At 46.1% G+C, this 23,169-nt stretch overlaps 1 pseudogene; it reads left to right on the top strand.

Moving 5' to 3' along the window:
• Window positions 1-3,077: 3,077 nt before the first annotated feature.
• LOC149867301 (aldehyde oxidase 2-like) overlaps window positions 3,078-23,169 on the top strand; it is a 50,618-nt pseudogene continuing 30,526 nt past the window's right edge.

Here is a 23,169-nt window from a genome sequence, read left to right as displayed (position 1 = left end):
TGGGCACAGAGCAGGGGCAGGGGTAGGGCTGGGGATTGGGAGGGCCCTCCCCCAGTGCAGGATTTACCACATGTCCAGGGCTGGCAAGGCTGGCAGCTTGGTGTGGGGCTCCCCATGAGTGATAGTGTCTAGCTGTGCCCAGTGCCCATGGCCTGCAGTGTGTGGTAGGCCAGTGCTCAGCCAAAGACACCCCTCTAGGGAGCAGCTGGCAGCCAGCCATGACATGGCGCAGACAGCTGCTCCTTGTGGCAGGGTGTGTGGCTGGACTGAGAGCAAGTCAGCTGCTGGGAAGGACTCCCTGAGATGCCAGTGGATGCAGCAGCCAGGGAGGTGGGTGAGATGGGGGACTGAAGGTCCAAGGTCCCTTCCTCTGGTGACGCATCACTGGAGTCACCAGGATGGGTTGCAGGCAGGGGCAAGGGCAGGTTGTCCCTGCTGGTGGCACTTGCAGGGGTGTGGTCTGTCTCTGGGGGAACCAAAAAGTGAGTCAGCTCCTACATGTCTTCTGGGCATGACTGGACCAATAAATTGAAGTCAGCCGTGACCACCCACTGTGCCCACAAGACCTTCACCTTCACACAGCACTGCTGCACCATCCAGGAGTGGCCTTGTACATGCATCCTAGCTGAAATGGCCTCATAAATGTGGGCATTTCACAGCCGTCCACCTGAGAACTGCCTCTGGGCTTTGGCCCCACCCCAGAGCGCCACAAGGTGACATTCCTTCTTGAGGGTCCTATTGGGGGCCTGGGTGCTCAGGATGGGCATGGACAGAGCTGGGCCCCAATGGGCATTCATATGCTGGACATGATCCCCATGCCATCTTTCTGCCTATGCCACAGCTGTCCCTGTGATGTTGGTCCTGGCTGGATGCCAGCAGCACCATGGATAGGGGCATGGCCAGGGGCAGGGTGCCATTTGGCAGAGGCATTTCTCTACAGTGCCTACAAAGAGACAGAGCTGGGGTTGAACAAGAGCAGGGAGCAGGTGCTGGCCCTGCTGCCACAGAGAATAGGGCCAGCAGCCCTGAGAGGATTCTCGGGGTTGGGCAGGAGACACAGCAGGCTGCAGCCCTTTGCAACACTCACCTGTGGCCAAGGAGCAACTCTGGTTAGGAGACAGGATGGGCAGAGGCTTCCTGGGTCCCGTCCATGGGGCACATAGGGCCTGATGGGCTCCTGTAGACTGCACTGGCTTCTTTAGGCTTTCTGTGCTGTGCACCCAAAGGCACAAAATGCCAAGCCATCTGGGACTTGATTTTCCACAAGGAAAATCCAGCAGACTTGAACTGGCTAATAGTTCACCGCATGCCCCCAGTGAGGATGTGGAAATACAGAGAGGGGTGAGGGAGTAGCCCCAACTACCCCAGGGAAAGCTGCCAAGATGAAAGCAAAACCACTGACAACTTCCTTTGGCATTGCCCGTATGCTAAGGGAGTGTGGAAAAAGGTAAGCCAGCTCCGCAATGAGGTGACGGGTAAGGCTGATGACAAGGGAGGCAGCACTGTACGGACACCTGACAAAACAGCAGGGGTCCCTGACAACCCACTTCAACCATTGTGTATCCTGCATCAGGAGTGCTCTGTGGCAATGCAGGAACTTCCTGATGTACAAACAAATGGAGCTTGAGGAAACAGACTGGGTTAAAACGTTCCTAAGCGAACTTCAGTCCTACTACAAGAATGAGGTGGGAGAGGATGGAGAAGACACAGCCAACTCCACCTGGAAAAGGGACACTTGGCACGGGCTGTTCAAGGACCCCCAGGATGGGAAAAGGACAGGGAGAACAAAAGGACAAGGATGTTCCTGGACCCAGAGACAGCAAGGAAGACAGCAGCAGGATCATCAGCAGCAGAAGTGACAGAGACAGTGACAAGGACAGGGAATGAACTGAGAATGTAAACCCCAAATTGGGGCTTGGACTAAGGGACTGCGATTGGGTTGGGGAAGGTCAGTGGGTGGGTGCGCAAGGGCGCAGAGGAATGGGTGCATTTATTGTAATGGGAGTGCGGTTTCTTAATGTGGTTTAAGGTGTGTAATGGAAAGTTTTATGCTAGAAGATGTATATATATAACTGTATCTATATAACTAATACATATATATATATCCCCCTCCCCCCCAAAAAAAAAGACTAGCCTGCAGCAAGGGGCTGCTAGAGAGCAGCCCAGCCCTACAGGAGGAGAGGAGCCTGAGACTGGGCTCTGGCTGGCCCCCTTGTGGCTGGGCAGACCCAGCACTAAAGTCCCTGTGTTAATACATATTAACACATCTACATGTGTGTTAATGTGCCTTAACTAATCACACCTAAATTTGATACTTGCTTTATGCAGGTATCAAATTTAGGTGGAATTAGCTGAAATTCTCCATTTTTGAGGTGCATTAAGGGTACACATATGTAGATGCATGCCCTTAATGAGCCTTACATCAGGCTAATGCACATTAAATGTGCACATGCAGAGCACCCAATGTGTGGATTCACGCAGCATCAGTTTCAAGAGGATGGGTGGATAGCCTGTCATCTGGCAATTAGACCACTCGACAAACAGGCAGGGGTAAGTATGTCACCCTCTTTTCAGATAAAGAGGAAATTGACTGCATGTCTCATTGTCTTGGGTAAGTGATCTAACCAGAAATTTTTAAGAGGTTAGATAAATATTTGTCTACGATAGTTTAGATACAGATGATCCTGCCTTGAGCAGTCAGTTGCTCAAGACTAGAGGACTTCCAGCTCTACTTCTTCATGATTCTATGACTTAGACACCTTTATTTTGTCTAAGGCCTGCTTAGGTAACAAAGTCCTTTAGCAGGTGGATCAAAATACAAAATGAGTTATGTCTATCAGCTTAAGTCCAGATCCTTCACCAGAGAGGAGTGTTTGAGGAATGACCTTGATGCTCAGTCTAAAAAGAACACAATCTTAGAATACATCAGCTTCTGGACTAGCTCACCAGGAAAGACAAGTGCTCGCATAGTTTCTGAAGGTGCAGGGCAGTTCCTTTCAGTTTATCTCAGTTTGTGACAGAAGCATGATTTATAAAATAAACCCAAAGATTTCGAACAGAAATTCAGTGTTAAAAATATGCTGACCTGTTGTGGTCTTTCTGAGATCTTTGCAACAGAATTGCTCTATTATGTTTCCATAGTCAAAAAAATGTGAAAACCAAGAGCTTGCATTTTCTGAGAGATGCTTGAGTCTGAAAAGAGAACCACCATATGAAATCTTTAATAAGACAGTTAAAAAACACCTTTTTTTCCTTTGTGTCTAATAGAGAGTGCCAGGTGAAACAGCGTATCTTTTTCTGCAAGATTTATTTTCTCACCTCCCCAAGAATATCGCTCAAACTGAACCAGGGAAATGTAATTCTTCAGAAATGCTGGTTATTGATTGTTTCTTTTAGAACAATTTATCCAAAGCATTCTTTTATGTGTTGTGTTTTTTCTTGAGTCAGACAAAATATTTTTAAATGTTCTCTATGCTTTTATCTCCTATCAATATACTCTGTGGAAGTAAGAACATATTTCAGAAATGATATACAGGTCAAATTCTGTTGATTGACCCCAATAGCTATCTTGGTTTTTGTCCTAGTTGGTTAACATCCTAACATAAAATGGGGAAAATGTTCCAGCTAATGATTGAAATCTGAAAGTTCAAGAAAACCATTAAGATATAGACCCACCCATATTGTGGTAAAATTGAAATTTTGGTGCTGTTTATGAGCCACTGTGTAATCCAGAGCAAATATATTCATCTTGCAGTGACGTCCCTTGCTTTGCCTCCATCTACTATTCTGCCCTTGAGTTTCATTGATTTATATCCATCTGGGTAGGACCCAGCTGACAGAGGCTCTGAAGATTAGCAGTGAATTTTGTTAAATTTAAAAGCCCAAACCTTTTCCTACTCTACATGTCTTGGCCTTTTCATTCATGTTCTGGCTGCTGGGTGAGGAGAATGGGAGTAAAGATTGGGTTTGTTAGACTATCTCTATGTAGTGAGGAGGGTAAAGAACCCAAAACTGTCCCTCACGCTCCCCATCTGCATGAGCCCCGGCTTTAAACATAAGAGGTTTGTTCTGCTTTTGCCCCAGTGAGCTCTCTAAATTGAAATGGAGCTACTTCTGATTTACACTGGAGTAAGTGAAGGATCAGGCCCAAAATTTTTGTCTTCAGGTAGCCTTCCCCAAGCTCATGCAACTAACTGCTCATCCTGTCCTCACTTCCAGCCAGCAAATGCTCCCAAAACCTGCTGCTTGTATTGCTTTATCTGTCAGTGCTTGATCAAATTCATTATTGCTGGATATGTTTCTGGATCTACAGATTATGAAAGAATTATGCAATCATCTAGGCACACTGCATTAATCCCCAGTAAAAACATTTCAGAAGCATAGCTAATCCCAGTGGGAAAATTCCCTTGTGAGTCAATAACCCATAACATTATATATTTATTTTCTACTACAGAAAATAGAGAAGCATGAGGAACCTGAAGAACTGTTGTTGGCTTATTTGAGAAAAGGACATATCCTTTTGGTATTTTCTCTTTGAACTGTGGAATTTTATAATAGCCTTTAATTGGGGATTTTGATTTTGCATTGTTTTGTTTTCCTTTCACAATCCAGGTAGGCAGAAAACAGGCTGGACACAAGGAAGAATTCCTTTACTGTCCGAGCCCCCAACGTCTGGAAAGCCTGTCATCAGAGGTGGTTCAAGCACCTACTTTGAACACCTTCAAGAGAAATTTGGGTGTTTATATTGCTGGGAGCCTATGACCCCAGCTGACTTCCTGCCCTTAGAGCAGGGGGCTGGACTCAATGATCTCCCAAGGTCCCTTCCAGGCACCTCACTTTGTATGCATGCTTGGCAGCACAGCGAAATTCTTGCAGTCTGGGTGTTATGTATTGGGAAGATTTAAAGTTATAATAAACATGTCTATAGAATTTGAATTCAGGCCAAAACATGTTATTAGACCTGCCAAAAAAAACCCCACTTAAATCCCTTAAGCATTTTAGCTAGTAATGTCATAGGAAAACAAGTACAGTTTGACTTTGTTTCAGCCTGAGCCATAGCCTTTTCACAACCCAGAAACCATTGTGCAAGGTGACTAGGCTTTGCCTGCTCTGAAGTCAGCCTCAATGATGAAGACATTAAAGTGCAGATTCAAATTACCCAAATGTTTTTCTTTCATTTTTGGTCCTGGAGGCTTAAGGAGCTAACAATTTTCACTGTCCCTCACCCCCATATTCCATTTCAGCAAACATCACCATTGTTGGGCTCAAATCTACTCTACCATGTCTACATCTGAAGATGAACTGTGACTCTATCTTAAGTACAACACTTCCTTTTTTCAGCTATTGTATTACTAATAAATAGTATTACTACTCTTATTTTAAGAGGGCTAGAAATACTCCATGGCTTTCAAGGAGAATCTCACAATTCTTCCATTTTTGCTCAAATATTTTCCACCCCTTATTTCCTCATTTCAGTGAGTTCTTAGTATTTGAAGTATTAATGTTTAAAAAGGCACCTCTCCGTTCTGATAATATTGTCATCTTCAGCTGCAGAATAAAATATTTGTGTAAAAAAAAAAGGTAAGTGACTATGGCAGATCTGGCTGCTGAAACATCCTGCTTTAGGAACATGATGAGCAATTTTCTAGCAAACATTCATTCAAGCTGCAGTGCTAGTGAACAGAGGGAACTGCCCTCCACCTCTGAACACAAGTCAAGTGACAGGAGCGTTGGGGGGAAATGCAAATAAAAGTAAAATGGAGAACCAGGCACTTTCTTCCTTAACCGCCTCTTTTGCAGTTCATCTCACAGGGATGAAAAATGGCTGTGGAATAAGGGGCTGTGGAGCCTGTACAGTGATGATATCCACATATGACCCAGTTTCAAAGAAGATACTGTATCCATGTGATAAGAAAGTAATTTATTGTTCACAGAAAGCCGTTGTTAATTGGAGAAGGTTGGGGGGGGGGTTCCCCTTTAATTTAGACTTCTACTCTTGGGCTCTGCTGGGTAATTTGGTAGTTGTACAAGGCTTTTGTGAGTTTTTTTCTGTGCAGAAACATTTTGACACACCGGACTTAGTCCCACAATTTACCTTGTGATGAAGACGGTAAATTTCCTCACATTCACCTCCGATTGCCAAAGCTTGTATTTGTTCAGAGAATGGGGACATTGTATTTCCTAGCCTAAGATTTTGCTCTTTTGAGATTACAGCAGCTCTCTTAGCAACTTTTGAAAAGTTGAGACTCCCTTGTCCTTACTTGAATTTGATGTTAGGATTTGGCACTTGAGGAAAGTCCTTATTTATTTTCCACATCTTGCCCTTCCCCTCTCTGGCAAAGCTCCCCTTGTGTTCTGTGATAAACACAGTAAATTGTGTCTCTGTAACATTGCCCATGGTAGGACTCTGAGTGGGTCCCTGGCTATGGGAACTCTTTTCCTTCAGTGAACTCACCTATGTGATCCCTTCGTTTCATTATTTTAGGAGGCCTAATAAAATTTTAGGCATGTTGAGTGTCAGATTTATGGTATATATTGAAGGCATGCGATTGTGTGTGGTGGGCAGGGTTATGTCCAACTGCTTCTCATACATGTCTCTTTCCCCCAGTGCCCTGTGGTCCAGTTCCAGAAGTTATATACTAGGCACAATGTAATCTGTTTGTGCTTTGTTCTCTGTGACTAGCCCCCACCTTCCCCTTCCAAATGTCATGTTACACCATTTTAAATGCCAAGATTCTCCTTCATGTTCCAAAGACATTATCCTGCCAACTCCTGCCTGCTCCCCATCTACTCGCTGCATGGCACTGCAGTCACCACTGTGGAAGGTGTTGGAAGCACAAAAACCAGGATTCACCCAGTTCAGGTACTGTGTAGCACTGGTCAAACTGTTTTTCTTCTTCCTTTCCTGTAGTCTGGCCATATCTGCACTGATGGTAGGATGTTGTGTGGAGGTTCAGTGATTCTCTCCAGTATACAGTTATTGTAAGACAGGAGTGTCAAATACATCCTGTGTCCTAGGTCAGATCTGGACCGTGGAGCTCCACATGGGCCAGATCCACGAGGCAAATAGTGGAAGTGTCAGCAGCAGTAGCAGAGGTGACACCAGTGAGACCAGCAGCAGTAGGGGAAATGGGGTCTGTGATGGAGGTGACAGGACAAGCAACTACTTGCCATTGCAGGTGCACAACAAGTGGTGGGGCAAGAGAAGCCGCCACCAGCACAGCCCTTGCTTCACCCCCGGCCACCAATGGCCATGTCCAATGGACCCCAGGATTTTGTGGCAGGGCACATGCCTATGGGCCACACATTTGACACCTCTGCTACAAAGAATTCTGGCTCCTCTTGATTATGAAGGGAGATGCTGCTGGGAATTGTCATAGCAAGAGATCTAGGTGAAGGGCCAGGCTATGCATGGTGCACAGGAGGGAATTTGGAACAAGGAGGGAGCTGCTACTTGGAATCCTATGCAGGGCCTGGAAGTAACTGCAGTCTCCACAACACGGAGATTTATTTCTGCTAGCCCCTTAGGACATAATAGCAAGGGGTGGGAGCATCACCCTGCTCCATTCTCTGCTGCAACCAGAAGATCTAACAGCTGTACTGCAGTGAGCATGCTGTACTCCACACTCCCTCAACTCAGGCCTGTACCTCCAATGTATAATCTGGCCCAGATAGCTTTTACTTTTCAAAATCACTTTTCTCTGTTGCATCCCTCATACTGTTTTCTAAGGGCCTTGAGGGTAGGAATGGTCCCTGTTGGGTCCAGCATCTGATTTACTAGGTGATGTGACAGGATCCACCTCCGGAGCACAGCAGTAGCATCTCCTAGAGCAGCGGTTCCCAACCTGGGGGTACGCAAAACATCTCTGGCAGGTACACAGGAGAAATTTTGTAATGGCAGATTTAATTTTTATTATAATCATTGTTAGAAAATGTTTGAGAACCTCTGCTGTAGCGGACACTCCATTCCTGACCTGCCCCATTGGGCTGTCAGTCCACCCTCCTATACTGGCCTACCATGCCTTGATGTTTGAATAAGATATGGGAGGCTGCCCTCAGAGATGAGAGTAGGCCCTTGGTGCTTCCCTCTGTCTTGCTCATCCCTGGGCAGCTTCCTTCTGGCCCCAATCCCCACCTGAACAAGATGTTATGCTACTGATCCTTCCCTCGTCCATGGGCTCCACAGCCCTGCTTCACTTGTCTTCATGTCTCAGGGCTTGTCAGCCCTGAACTGTGGCCCCCTAGGCCTTGACTGCCTTGAGGGCTCTCTGTAGTCTGGACCCCAGGGCCTCGCAGAACTTGGCTTCTGCCCATGCAGCTGCTGCAGGGCCTCGACTCTTGCAGGGGTCTCTGTCTCTTTCTCTTTCTGCTCTGACCCCACACAGGCCCCTGGGTCCCAGAACCTTCAACAGCCTTGTCCTCTTAATGCTGGGCCCCTGGCCCTATCTCTCTCCTGCTCAGCTTCAGACCTCACATAGTCCCCTGGGTCCCAGACCCTGGCAGGGCTCTTTCCCTGGGCCTTAGCCTTTCTTGATACCGCGCGTCTCCCAGGCCCCCTGCCTGTGCCTTCTTAACCATCCGGAATTGCTAGTCAGGCTATAAACAACTCAATTCAACAAATACATTTCTTGAGAAGGCATTCCCCAGCTCCTTCTTCTCTCTTCAGAGTCAGGGCCAGTCTGAGCCTTTGGCCCTGGGCTAGGCTTATATAGCCCTTCCTCCTCCCCCTTCTGGTCACCTGACTGCTGGTCTTCAGGGCCAGGCTGGGTTTCCTCTTCCACCCTGATTAACAGGCTTATTGCTCTGGCCTGCTACTTTACCGCTCCTTACCTGCTGCCTCTCTCCTGTAGTAACAGAGTGACTGCCCTGCAGCTAGCCTCTCTGTGGCATTGCACACTCTCACTCCTAGTAGGAGGGGTAGGGGTCTCCTGCTACAGAGTTCCCCCATTTGCAGTGAGGCCAGTCCCTAACCTGAAGAGGCCCTGTGCTTTGTTCTGCTTGCTGCACTTAGACCAAGGAACCCCATCAACATCTGTACATGTGCCTGGGTAAAAGTGAGAGCCAGCCCTGGCCCTTTCCTAAGGTGCCTGCACCCCATGTTCTGGGTTCTCAATGGCCAGGCTGTGATTTTTCAAATGCTACATAAAAGGAAGTGCTGAGTATTGCTACCAGGCAAGTCAGTGAAGCCAGGCTTTGAAGGCAGAGTCTTCTCTTCTGTTCCATTCCAGGAAAGGCTGGCCAAGTGCCATGGCTCTCTCAGTGTGGCTTCTGCACCCCTGGAATGGTGATGTCCATGTACGCTTTGCTGAGAAACCACCCAGAGCCCTCCATGGAGCAGATAACTGCAGCACTGGATGGTAGGTTTGCTTTTCCAAAGTCACTAATAGGAGGTACAAGCTGTGGGCTCACCCAGACTCACAAGTTGCACTGCACCACCTCACCACCTTGGATAGGGACAGGAAATGGTAGCCAGAGGAAGGAGGGAGATCCCAGAGCCCCCAGTTGCTGCTGTAGCTGCAATGATGGGGGGACAGTGGCTACATGGGAGCCGTAGGCCACCAGCTGGGCAGCCCTACTCTAGGTTATGGATTTCTGTAGGCAGTTACCAGGCAGGACATAGTTAGGTTCCCCTTGAGAAAGCCTGTTCACCATAACTGACATTTACAAGTCAAGCTATTTATGTAACGCAGACTATTGCACACCTTGCCAGAGCCCCTGCTTTCACCCCATTCCAGTAGAGTTTTTGTTTCTAGTAAAGGAACACAACAACCACTCCATGAATGCCTCTAGGGATTTTTCTTTTGACTTTACAGGGAAGGTGGGTGGACACTTCAGGGATAGGTATCAACTGCTAAAACAGATTGTTTGGATTTACCATATTGCCTTGAATATAAGATGACCCCCCCAATACTTAAAGTTGGTATATGGAAAAATTATATTTTTCCATATTATAATGAAATTATAATATTTATCATTTATAATTGTCCAGGTATAGAACCTAATTATTGGAGGTTTGCCTTGAAGTTATGCCCTTCCCAGTACTTCAGCAGGGAAAATAAATCTGGGGGTCAGGTGGCCCCTTTACCCTCTGCCACACCAGCTTCTTCCCCCTGTAACTCCTCCTTTCCCCTCTCCTTACTGTCAGATCCTGCTCTCCCTGAACATACAGAAGTGATAGACAAATCTGAAAACATCGCCTTTGAAATAAGCATGCCTGTAGTAATCTGCGTATAGGAAAATTACTGTAGTTATCCACAGAATTAGTTCATCCAGAATAGATGCATTTGACCTTTTTTGGAAACTGCTGCAAGTTTTAGCACAGGTACTCCATAAACACACATTTAAGCACCACTTGTGTACTGACATATATAGCACAACCCATGCATGATATTAGTCCAAAGCCAAAATGTTCAAGATTTACTGTATAGTTCATGGGGCTGGGCCCCAGCAGAATCAACAGCATTTTAAGCAATGATGACTCCACAGCTGTTTAGTATGTGTATATATTCCAGATACCCCAACAAAGGATCCATATGCTAATTAGCTTCCCCTCACTCATAACTGGAGCTGGGTGTTCTTGTCATGAGTCCTGAGATACTCCAAAATTGTGTATGTAGATGAGGTGCAGGGCAACCTAGTCTGGCCCCACCTAATAGAGGGCAGGGCCACACTAATCATATGTGTAGTGTTCTGCATTTTTTTTCCAAAAAAAATTCTGGGAATTTTTCAGGGTTTATCTTCCAAACATAAAAAATGGGTTATAATAATAATACTTTCCCACAATGGTAAGGCAGGGAGAGAATACGATTGCCACTGCAGATCCACGTGACTTTTCTACAATTTTGGTTTGTCCTGCTGGAGAAGCAGGAGCTAGGTCTGGATTTGGATCCACTCCAGAGCACAGGGGTTTTTATATTGCAGGGTGGGGGGTTGTTTCACAGTCATTTCCAATTGCACTGATGCTTCTGATTAATTACTGTATTGCTTATTTCAGGTAATGTGTGCCGTTGCACTGAATACAGGCCAATAATAGACAGCTACAGGTCTTTTGCTGGGGTAGGTAGAAGAAAATAAATAGGCATGTTGGTCAGTCTTTCTCAAAAGGGTCCACCTCTTATGAGAATTCAGCTTGTAGGAGCTCAACAAGAGCCAATTTGTGAAAACCTGGGTACATCTTTGGAGCTAGGCTGTCAAAATCTGGCTCCAAGTGTTCTAATGGGAGCAGCTGAGTGCTGAGCATGTTGGAACACCTGGCCGTTGTTTAGGTGCCATATTGGACGTGAAGCCCATGTGAAAATCTTGCCCCAGTGTTGTATACTTGCCTGATTTTTGGAAAATCATGTGAAAATATGGCCCCATAGGAGAGGTTTAGGGTCTTATTTTTGGAGTTGTTGGGTACTGTCCATTCCCACTGCTTTCAGTTTTGGATGTTCACATATCGAGTGGTAGGTGGCTCAGGTTGGGTACCTGGAAATTGTAGCATACAAAGTGCATGATTGTTTTTGCAGATGAAGGTCAGTGTGATAATAATTCCCCTTATTAGTCTCTCCTAAGCAGATTCTTCTCATAAATAGGATCCTGTTTATGCCAAGTTTGATGTGTGGCTTCACTTTAAATGTTCGGTATATGTTTAAGACTTTGCAGCACTGTTGCCCAAGTTGCTCACTTACCAATAAACAGATTTAACCCCTGCCCCAGAAGTCCTGCACAACTGCAGAAATCCTATAAGACTGATCCACAATGAAACTCTGTGATTATCATCTGATAAAAGGTATAGGCAAAGTTACAGGCAGCCTGTGTGGTAGTCTGCTTTATGTCAGAGTCACTAAGAATATAACCATGCAGACTTGCTATTCAGTTGATCCAGTCTTGCACTTTTTCTTTGCTGATTGAAACTTGTGCAAAAGGGAAATCAACTGAACAATATCCGATTTTGATTTTCCACCCAATTGATTTTGCAGTTCAGCAGTCACAGATCCCTACATATACCCAGGTCTACTGGTTATTTTTCCATCCCATATGGCTGATATTTCCCTGATCGTATCTCCACTCCAGCCTGCCTTGCAAACTGAGATACTCAGTGCACTGAGTAGAAAGTGGCACTGAAAAACCCTACATGGTCCTTCCCTGAGTGGAAGATCCCAACCCAAGACAAAGCTGGGCCCCTTCAATTAGCTTGAGCCATTCTGTGGTCATTTCAAAAGCCAGGATTTAGTCCCAGGTGAAGAATAGACACAAATGAAAAGGATAAGTCAGGTATCAGTCCAGTGGTCCTCATAAAACCTCCCCATATCCAGCTATTTCCAGTTAGTACTCCTCTAATTCACCCCCAGTAATCCCTTGTACTGTTCCCATCCAGTTTCACTGCTCTTATCTCAAGTTCACTACACACATTTAGAATTTTCTTATTGACTTATGGTGAAACTGGTCTGAGCCCCTAACTCCTGTAGTGCACAGTGACTTGTGTGCAGGTACAATCAAAAGGTATTTAAGAAGAAATCCCATTCCCCTGAAGCTGTTTCATTAGGATGACATAGTGGGTTATGATTTCTTTAGGAACCCACCTGCTGCCAGCTGAGAGGAACAGGACAGTGCTGCCTGGATCAAGAAGATGTGAATGCATCTTCTGTTAAGGGAGATGGGGTAAGATGCAGAGGTTTGAATTACTTCCGGATGTATTGTAAAGTTTGTAGGTGTCGTGGGTACCCCCAGTTGCAGTGATTGATTTCAGGAGACATTATTCATCATACACAGATATTTACCCAAATTAGATTCACCATATTTACTCACATCCAAGGCAAGATCTTTTCCTTCATTCATGTGAGGGGAAGCCCCCATTCAAGTATGAGGGGGGAAGGGTTATGAACCCCTGAAGCTTGCCCAGATATGAAGTTTACCAAGGCATGAGAGACCTCCTATAGAATTATGGTGCACAGGACAGATGTTGCATGCGGTGTTACAAAAGTAAAGCTACAGAAAAGTTCCTGTCTCACCCAGGAATGCTTCCATCATTTCTGTAGCACTACAGGAGGTGTGCACATCTTTCCCTTGACTTTGTAACACTACAAGGGTATGTATAATGCTACAAAGATAAAATCTGTCCCTGGACTTACTTTGGAAAATAGTAAAATAAAATTATTTTTTCTTAGATGTGTTCACACCTCTGCTATCCAAAAGAGTTTCAGCCCATGGACCAAAGCCAGGAGTTTATTTTTCCTCCAGAACTTGTGGTGGGAAGCATTACCCTTTCCTAACTTCTTGCTTTAAATGTATATGTATATAGAAACTTGTTATGGCCAGTGTCATCCTGAGAGTGCCATTTTCTACAGTAAAAATTCTGGGCTAAAATTTGGCATACACAGATCTCAACTAGGGGTGTGCAAAGTGGGCCCTATTTGATTTGGATTTGGCCCGAATCAGGGACAGTGATTTGATTCTTTGATTTGGATCACTGTCCCTGATTTGATTCGGCCAAATCCGAATCTGAACATTTGATGCTGATTTGGAGAATCAGCGATTTGGACATAGACACAACTTTTAAAGTTTTTTCTATGTACCTTGAGGTAGCAGGCATGGTTTGAGATCGCTGCAATGCTGGGGCACATGAAGCATCCCACAGGAGTGCGGGGGGGCCCTCCATGTGCTCAGCGGCGAACCTGGAAGTGAAACGGAAGTACTGCTGGGGGGCATGCTGAGGGCCACCCCAGCCTCCCCAGGTGTCCCCCCCAAGACCCAGGTGGCACCGGTCACTGAGCTGGGGGAGGGACATGGGGGGCCCCCCGTCAATGTTCCCTCTAAGGAGTAGCGGTTCATGAGCGTGCCATCTCAGTCCATGAGCGTGGGACACTTACCAAAGGGGGCTAGGGGCCGGAGGTTGGGGCCTGGAGGCCAGGGGCCAGAGGCTTGGGCTGGGGGCCGGAGGCTGGAGCTGGAGCCAGGGGCTGGCGCAGGCTCCACCAGCTCTGGGGAAGTGCTCTGCTCCCCCACATCAGGGCCAGGGAGTGGAGCACCTCCCCAGAGCTGGCTGAGCGCACACCAGCCACCCACCCCAGCCTCCATCCCTGCCTTGCCTCACCTCGGGAAGGAGCTGCTGTCTGCCCCAGTGAGGCTGTCCCCTCTCCGCTGGCTCCGGGACACTGTGAGACATGCCTCCCGAGACCATGTGGGGGAGCAGAGCAGTGTCCTAGAGCCGGCAGAGCCTCAGTGGGGCAGGCAGCAGCTCCTCTCGAGGTGAGGCAAGGCAGGGATGGAGGCTGGAGCGAGGGGCTGGCATGGGCTCCATCGGCTCCGGGGAGGTGCTCCACTCCCCGGCCCTGATGCAGGGGAGCAGAGCACTTCCCCAGAGCCAGCGGAGCCTGTGCCAGGCTCCTGCCCCAGCCTCTCCTGGTGCGCGGCCTTGAAAAGGCTGTGCACGGCCACACTTTTAGTTGTGCACAGCCGTGCACATGCACGCACCTTAGAGGGTGTTGCACAAGGGGCCGTTCGAGCTCCTGGAGGCTAAGTTCCAATTTGGTCCCCAGAAGTGAGTCACACCACAAGCCACAGAGATAAGGCCTTTATTGTTTGCAAGCAGGTCAGCCTGGAGTCATGAGACTCAGATCAAAGCCGACCCCTAGTGCTGGTTCTTCATTACTTATATAACCTGTTACAGAGTACTGGAATCTTTCTTTAGCGCGTGCGTACTTTGGGCCAACATAGTTACGAGACTTGGGACTTTCTAACTATGAGTTAGCAGGGCAGGAGAGAAACAAGTAGCGGATGCCTCTTAAGATATGGCAGGGTAAGAGAAACAAGTTGCCGATGCTTCTCCAGATATGCTCTTGTGGAATGACTAAGCGTAAAAGCAAACAGTTTTCGCCCCTGCTTTTTCTACAAGGGAACCTTCCCCGCCATGTGCTCCCTGGCAGACCCGGAAGTGCTTCTGGTCCACTTCCGGGTTTGCTGCCAAGCACGCTGGGGAGCTCCCTGTGTTTCTGTGAGACACTCCATGCACCCCAACATCACAGCATTCACAAGACCCTGCTACCTAGAGGTCCATAGAAAAAACATTCAAACTGTCTTTGTCTGAATCTCCAAATCTTTCCAAATGTCTCTGAATCAATTCAGAGGGTTTCAGTTCGATTGGGACAGATTAAAGGGTCCTCTCATTTGACTCAGATTCAGAGATTCAGCCACCGAATCAAGCCAAATCTCCACCAAATCGAATCAGTGTCCAAAGCTTTGCACAGCCCTAATCTCAACCTCTGTCTCAGTGGGTCTCAATCTTTTTTGGCTCAAGGCACCCCTGGATAGGCTGGAGGCCCTGCTTGGAAATTGTCAACTCTTAGTTTTCACTCTTTTGCCTACAGAAAAAGAATTGATCAGTTTTTCTATTTCAAAGAATGCAGAAAGACCACAGCTATGTATTTCTGTTTGAAATCTCTGGGATTTATTATGTGAAATCAAGTTTGTAAACCTAACAGTGCTCACTTTGTACTCTGCAGTACTCTTGAAAGGATCTCAAGGAAATCCAGGTACTGTGGCACTCTGGTTGAGAATTGCTGATCTAAACACAAGTTTCTTTGATCCACTCAATTTAATTCACATCATTTTATCTGTTTTGAAGGCCAAAATATAGGTCTCTAGAGAAAGAACGAGTCTGAATTCCAGTGCAGAGCCTCTCAAAACACCATCTCTCCTTAGAGCTGAGCTGTGAGGTATGGCAGGAGATGGGCTGCTGAGAGGCTGCATGTAGGAGCAGGATAAAAGCTGCTGGATGTGCTGCTGGATGTGGGGGCAGGTGGCCATAGAAGTGGGCAAGGAAAGTTTTTTAATTTCCAAGAAAATTTTTGAGATATCAGAAAAATTTCCCATCCCAAATCAAGGTAAAAAGTCAGAAACCCCAAAATGTTTGCTAACTGGGAATGTAATTATTCAATTTTGATGGTTTCAGTTTCCTATAATTAGCTTAAATCTTGAAGCCAAGGAGTTGTTTGACATCCCAAGACTGGACCTTTTCAACTAGGCATGTTTGATAAAAAAAAATTTTATTTGGAAAATTTCCAGCCAGGTCTCATGAGCTGCTCCTTCCCTCTTTTCCTTCGGGTTCTAACAACCGCAGAATTATGCTCCATTGTTTTTTCTAGCCAGCAAGATACCCCCTTGTCACCCATGTCTCGTTCATGAGCTAGTAGGGTCTGATTTGTTGCAGATCCAAGCTTAAGGGTAGGGGACCTGGGGGTATTGTGGTAGGTGTAGCGAAAGGAGAGGAGGAGGAGGTGTAGGCAGCTTATTGGAGGATAATGAAAGTGGGAGTAAAAGTACTTGAAGCCTCACGGGGAAGGAAGCCAGGAGAAAAGATGTGATTGCTCTCCTAGGAGCTTGGTAGACCGTGGAAATGAGGGAGCTGGGAATTTGAGGGAGAAGTGTCCCCACTTCTGTCAAACTGAGCAGGTACAAACAGTCAGCATTAGTTTGGTTTAGCTGAGAGAATGGGCAGAACTTTAGCTTGGCTCATTGGCGACGCGTAGGAGGTACACACAGATGCACGTGCACCCCCTTATCATGGCAGTGCACCCCCCTATGAAAAGGCACCACCAACACTGCTGCTCACCAGTTGCTGCTCACCACCCCTCTACCCCACCCCCACGTGACCCCTGACATAGCCGGCGGCATCTGCAGGCAGTCTGCAATTGCCACTGGTCACCACTGACATTGCTGGCAGCATCTGCGGGTGGTTGCAAACCTCTGGTCAACACACACACACACACACACACACACACACACACACACACACTCACTCCACTGCTGACAGCATTGCAAGCTGCTTGCAGGAGCTATAAACTGTGTTCATGTTGGGCTTGAGAGCCTGGAAGCTGATGGGTTTCACATCATCAGGGAGTCATGTGAGCATTGCCAGAGTTGATTTGTAGATCAGTTCACCCATGTTTAATCAATTTGTTTAATAATTGCCAGCTAGAGCAAATATTGAGGTAAGAGCCACACACATGTCTTTAAGGTGGACTGTAGGGAGTGCTCCTGCTCCCCCATCTTCCCTTTGAAAACAATATACTTTAGGAGTGGTGGCATTAAATGGGGCACTCTAAAAATGAGACTGTCACAATCAGAGATTTCATAGACATTAGGGCTGGAAGGGACCTCAGAAGATCATCGAGTCCAGCCCCCCATCCAAAGGGCAGGAAGGCCCCCTCATGAAGCCCCGGCAGGAAGCCCCCCACCCAAATCAATTCTTGCAGTTTGATTAAAGACCTTTGTTAGCTTCTTCAGTTTGGATCCTTCCCACCGTTTGATCCTTGCTCAGAAAATTCCTAACCAAGCCAAGAAGTGGTATTGTTACCCTCACCTTATCCCACATGTTGCTGTTTGAGTTTCCTTTTACAAAGGGACATGTTCCTATGGTACTAATGCAGTACATTAAACAAGTTTTTGTGACTCAGCTGAGGACCTCCTTCAGTCCCCAGTGAATTCAGTTCAAAGCTGTTCATGGATTTCCTTCAGCAGTGATTCAGGCAGTGTTTCTGGAGATTATAGCCTCTTAGCTAATAAGCTTTATTTGGCTTAAGTCCTGAACTATAACGATGAATGGCAGATTCCACACTGGATGCAGGAGTGGACACAGCACTGTGATAATGAACTGTGTACCAAGCTAGTAGCTCCTAATTCTTATGGAAGCCAAACAGTCCAGGCCTTGTACTAGTTGCAGAAGTCCTGTGCCATGCAGGATTCATTTGGTTTTGTTTTTACCAAGTTGCACTATTCAAAGAAGCAGCTACTTTAGGAAGACATTATTGTAGATCTTGAAGGCAACATATCACCTGCAGGCAACCTTGCTATGTAAGGGGACAGGAACAGGTTCTTTAATTGCAGAAAAGAGAATGCATTTGACCTTGTGAAAGATGAGGGCATCTATGAAATGCAGTTTTTATCAGAAAGAGGCAAGTGCCCATTAATGACTCAAGTTTTGCAAACAGATTGGCTTTTGCCCCAGCAGTAAATAAGCAGGGACACTAGCTGTTTTCCTTTTAAAAAGTGTCCATGTCCTGTACAGCACTGTTTCCCAAATTGTTGATACCTGGGGCACACTTCTGTTCTGGATTAAAATTGGCAGCACACTTCATTCTTACACCCAAAGGGGTGTGTATGTGTGTATGTATTTTCCCAGAACATATAACATATTCCTTTTCTTTGCCAGAGGGAATCATACCAGTGCTGAGATGTCCTTTTTAAAAACAATGACACCAAATACTTCTTTCTTGAAGCAAAGGATAAGCCTCTATACCAGTGGTCCTCAACCTTTCTAGCCTCAAGGCACCAACCATTCCATAATTTGCTTGAACTGTATTACCTCTAAATTCAGAAAAGATATGTAGGAGGGCCTTGAGGATAAAAAAGTTGAGAAAAGTTGATCTGATGCCACTTAATGGGGGGTGAAGCTTCCCCTGCTGTGCCCAGCCCTTTCCATTGTCTGTCCCCTGCCTGTACCTCAGGGCAGGGGCAGGCCCTCTGTTGACAGGTTATCTCACACAGGCAACCATCCCACAGCCCCTCCTGCCAGCCCTGGGAATATGAGAGGAGTGGAGGGAATGAGCCAGGCTGCAAAGCATCTTTCTGCGTCTGCGCACCTGCCCACCTTCAGCAGCATGTATTGCTGGGAACATGGGGAGCAGGTGAGAGGCCTGGTACAGGGGCTGCCTGGGGGCAGGGAAAGGCAGCAGTCATGGTGGCAGCCCACAGAGAAGCAGTCACTGGTTTTGCTGGAGTAGCTGGGGAAGGTACAGGGTGCCAGAAAGGGGAGGAGAACATTTACCTTCTCACCTGGAGGATCTCACAGCACACTTCTGTCACTTGTGCATCAATACAGTTTACCCTTTGGCATCACAGCTGTAAAAAGCAGGTCCTCAGCAGGAGGGGATGCAGTGACAGTCTCTGACAGAGTGTCCCACTACTTGTTTTCTTTCACATGTCAGGTGAAATTTGGGCACCTGGACAAGAGATTCTGTTTCCCCACAGAATCCAGATTTTGGCAGACATACTCCTGTTCTCCTGTTCACTAGTGTTATACTGACACTATATAGTATTATATTGCCTCCCTCCACTGATGGCTGGCAAATGGTATTTAGAGGTTTGCTTTTGGGAATTGTCTTGTAGGTAAAGTAGATATGTATTTAAAAAATGGTCTAGGGCAACAGCAATGGTTAATTGATTTCTAAAACCCTGTATGTGCCTTCAAGGCCCACTGCGTCTGACACAGGCTGAGAAATTGAAGATATGTACCACACTTTTCTAGAACATGAGATAAGGGCATCTGCTGCCTTAGCCAGGTCACAGTGCCCAACTCCAGAGCCGTTGAGATTTCCAGTTTTGGGGAACAGACCGAATTAGGAGAAGACTGGAAAGAGTCCAAATTAGGATGTGTGCATGTGATGGGTTTGTGAAATGCTGACAGGACAGAATGTGAACAGTATGATGAAAGAGACCAATCACCAATGTCCAAAGATGAAGAGTCATCACAGAGAGAAATACGTACAAAAGAGGGATTACAGAACAGCAAAGTGTCCCTGAGAGGGGATCCCGAGACCACCATGGACAGGGGGCACACCACCAGCCTGTTTTATCCACCCCACTGTGACGGGGAGAGGTTGGGTTGGGCCTCAGCCTCTGACCTCCAGACTGCTGACATCTGACATTCAGGAGAGAACCTCAGAGTGAAGTTTACATTCTGGCCAGACATACCTTGACCCTGTGAACCCTGGGACTGGTGGGTACAGAGTTGTTTCCATTCTTCTTATCTGCTATCACTGTGTATCAATAAAATTTGCCTATTATCAGATGGAGATGTCCTGGTCAGTCTGACAGTTTAGGTCCACCCAGAACAAGGTATCTGGGTCATAAACCCAGTGCCAACATCCATCCCTTATTGTATTAGATGAACTGGTTCTGTCTGAGGGGTGGGGATACAGCTACTAAGGACTAAGAAGGCAATCTTTATACTAATATGTGGCTTATGATCTGTTTGTTTCCCTTATTTTTCTGCTTCTAGTCCATGTGGATTCACTGTGGGATTTAAGATTTAAGCTGTGTCTTTTCCTTTGCATGTTGCATTGTGATTTGTAAACAATTTGTGCTGGGAAACTAAGCCTTCACTTCCCCTGCGCAACGACCAGATTTCAGATTGCATCTCCAGTTACAGCTGCATGTGCTCAAGGAAATAGCCCAGGCAAAACTGATTTGGAACAGTTCTGTGGAGGATGTGCAGAAAGGCTAAGATCCCACTAACTTCCTCCTAGCTGTGTTGGCTCCTCTGACTTCTCAGGAGTAAACAGCAGAATAAGGATAGTTAGATGTGTCTTCAAATACAAACAGGTAGATGATCAGGTCAGTAGGGCAGTGCTGTTTGCACACTGTCACTTTTCAGAGGAGAATCTCCTTGCAACCAGAAGTGTCCCAGATATTTCAGTTGGTTATTCTGGAAACTAAATGCACACATTGACTGTAAGGAGATGTAGAGAGACCCCAATTCTCAGATCTATGCTCAGATGGTAGAAACTTGCCTGTGTTGTTATTTATTGGCTAATATTGTATCCTGAGGTGCCTGGGATTTTGCAAACAGCTAGAATGGCAAACACTTTGGTGCTGATAGTGCTTCTAAAGGCTTGGTGCAGTACCCACTAAACTCAGTGGGACTTTCACTATTGATTTCTGTTGGCATTGGTTCAGGGCCTATATGAGGCATGATATGGCAATGGGAGCTAGGACACAGAGACTGAAGATTATAGCACTGAGAAATCATGGTAAATTTATAGCTACATACACAGATCTTATTTGCTGCTTTTTAAATATATGTTAGCTGGAAGGTCAGTGATGCATGTTCCAGACCCAAGAGGTGGTGCTGGAATTTTGCAAGGAGACACAAAAGAACATGAAGATGGGATGACTTGGTGTAGTGAAAGATGGAGGCAAAGTTTAATGATGGGTAGGGATGAGATGGCAGTGGGTTGGTTGGGTGAGGCTTTTGACGTAAGACTCTATACATAACATGATGGGAAGCAGGAAGTTGATTCAGGGAGACAAGAAGCTATGCAGAGCAGTAAACCATGAAAATAATTCTGCTGTCATATGGTGTCATCCCACATTCTGACGGATGTGGCAGGGAAAGCAAGGAGTGCAGAGAAGAAATTGCTATAATCGGGGAAAGAAATTAAGGATATCATGGAAACGGCAGAAGGACAGAGAGTTTGAGATTTGTAGCAGAAAGAACCAACAGGGTCTTGCACAGGAGGAATAAAGGAAAAGGAATCCATTGTGCCCAAGAGGTTGGTAGCCCACAAAGCAGGAAGGCTGATGGTAATAATGAGTTCTTGGAATGCATCCATCATATTATAGACCCACAGTTCTGGGAATCTGATATAGCCAGCTTTAGTTTCCTTTTTCTCATCATAATTCTCCATCCTTCAGGGCTTGATATGAAATTTGCTGGTGTTCATCATCCCATTATCCTCTATCCCACCATGATTCCAGATTTGCATGATGTGAGTAGCACTACTAATGGTGAGTTCCTGATTTAACTTATAACAGTTCTGTTAATGGCAATGATGGGATTAACTTGGGTGATGTGATATTAGATACTAGAAGAGATAAGAGTCCTTGATTCTCATCAGTACAGAATGTTTTTCCAGGAAAACAGTTCACATGGGCCAGTTGTACAGTTGGGATCATTTTGAAGTATGGTGATGTTCTCATTCAACTGCTTCAAATATTTTGTTCCAGGACTAGTGATAGGAGCTGCCTGCGGACTGGCCCAGCTCAGAGACATCCTGAGAGAAGTGAAATTGGAGTTCCCAGAGGAGAAGACAAAGATTTTCCATGCTCTCTTGCAGCAGCTGAAAACTCTGGCTGGAGAACAGATCAGGAGTGTGGCTGTATGTTTTCAATTCTGACACTGAATAGGCCAGTACCACAAGCATATTAGTGTGGCGTTCCCTTGCAAAATGATAGCACTTATTTAGAGGTGGGTGTTCCTGGGTCTTGACCAGGAATATTAAATTAGGTGTGTCCACTTATCCATTTAGTAGAAGACAGCCTGCACTGGAAAGGATTAAAAGTTATTATTGTATGATAAGCTTATGTGAAATAAATTGGGGGTGGCAGTCTAGACACCAAGGAAGAGGTGTCTGTGTAGCTGTAGTGAGCCCTGCAGTTGATAACCACGTTGACTGAGAATCCAAGAATTGAATGGGTATGAGACAGAGTTCTCACTGTCCCTCCTGTTGGTCCTTTGTGCAGGAACTACCCAGGACACTTTGGGTCTGTGTCAGGAATAGGAAACATCAATCAAGACTGAACAAGCTATTTCCAGCTCTTTAAATTGAAATAAGGTCCCTTAAATTTCCAGTAGCTCTGAAAGTGGGGTCATGTTATAGGTTCATACTGTTCTGTATGGGGAAAAGAGCCATAAAAATAATCTCTCTATTTGTGAAAGTCTTTAGGGGGACACATTGTTAGTAGAGGAACAACATGGGATCTGAACCCTGTCCTGACAGTTGGCAACTCTATCCTCAACCTGGCATCAAAAGGTAAGATGTAGAATATCTATGTTAGGGACCTGGGCTAAATGTGTAGAGCAACATTGCATAGCACAGAATGACAATGACCAATACAGGCAATGGATCTGAGAGAGGCTTTTTTGATTCATGTTGTCAGATGCTGGAGAAAATTATTCCTTTGAGTGTCCCTGGCATTTTCCTGTTAGTGTCCCTGGCAAAAAGTATTATCACACAGCCTGCTATTATCTTTTCTGCTGTATACTGCAGGAGGAAGCAAAGCTGGCAATGTCATGAAAGTGAGTTGGTGAGCAGAAAAAAGAAAGGCAGCCATTGAGGGTTGGCACCCTCCCACCATTCTGCACATGCCAGGCTAGCCCAGCTTTATCTTACAGATTCCTAGATCTTGCCATTGGTTGCTTTTTCTGCTGATGTCTTGCTTGTCTTGAGAAAACCTGTGCCTCATTGTCTTAAAAAGCTCTGAATATCAAATTCACTAGGAGTTGGGTTGGAGAGCCGGTGAAATAAATCAATCCTCACTTCTCATAGATATATGGTGGGAAGGGAGCTTGCAGATCTTCCAATCTGACCCCCTGCTCTGGGCAGAAGAGAAAACTGGCTCAAATGACCC

The sequence above is a fragment of the Crocodylus siamensis genome, chromosome 4 (assembly GCF_052110815.1).
Source record: "Crocodylus siamensis isolate JL-2025a chromosome 4, ASM5211081v1, whole genome shotgun sequence".
Lineage (NCBI taxonomy): Eukaryota > Metazoa > Chordata > Crocodylia > Crocodylidae > Crocodylus > Crocodylus siamensis.
This window is presented reverse-complemented; position numbering and strand designations above follow the sequence as displayed.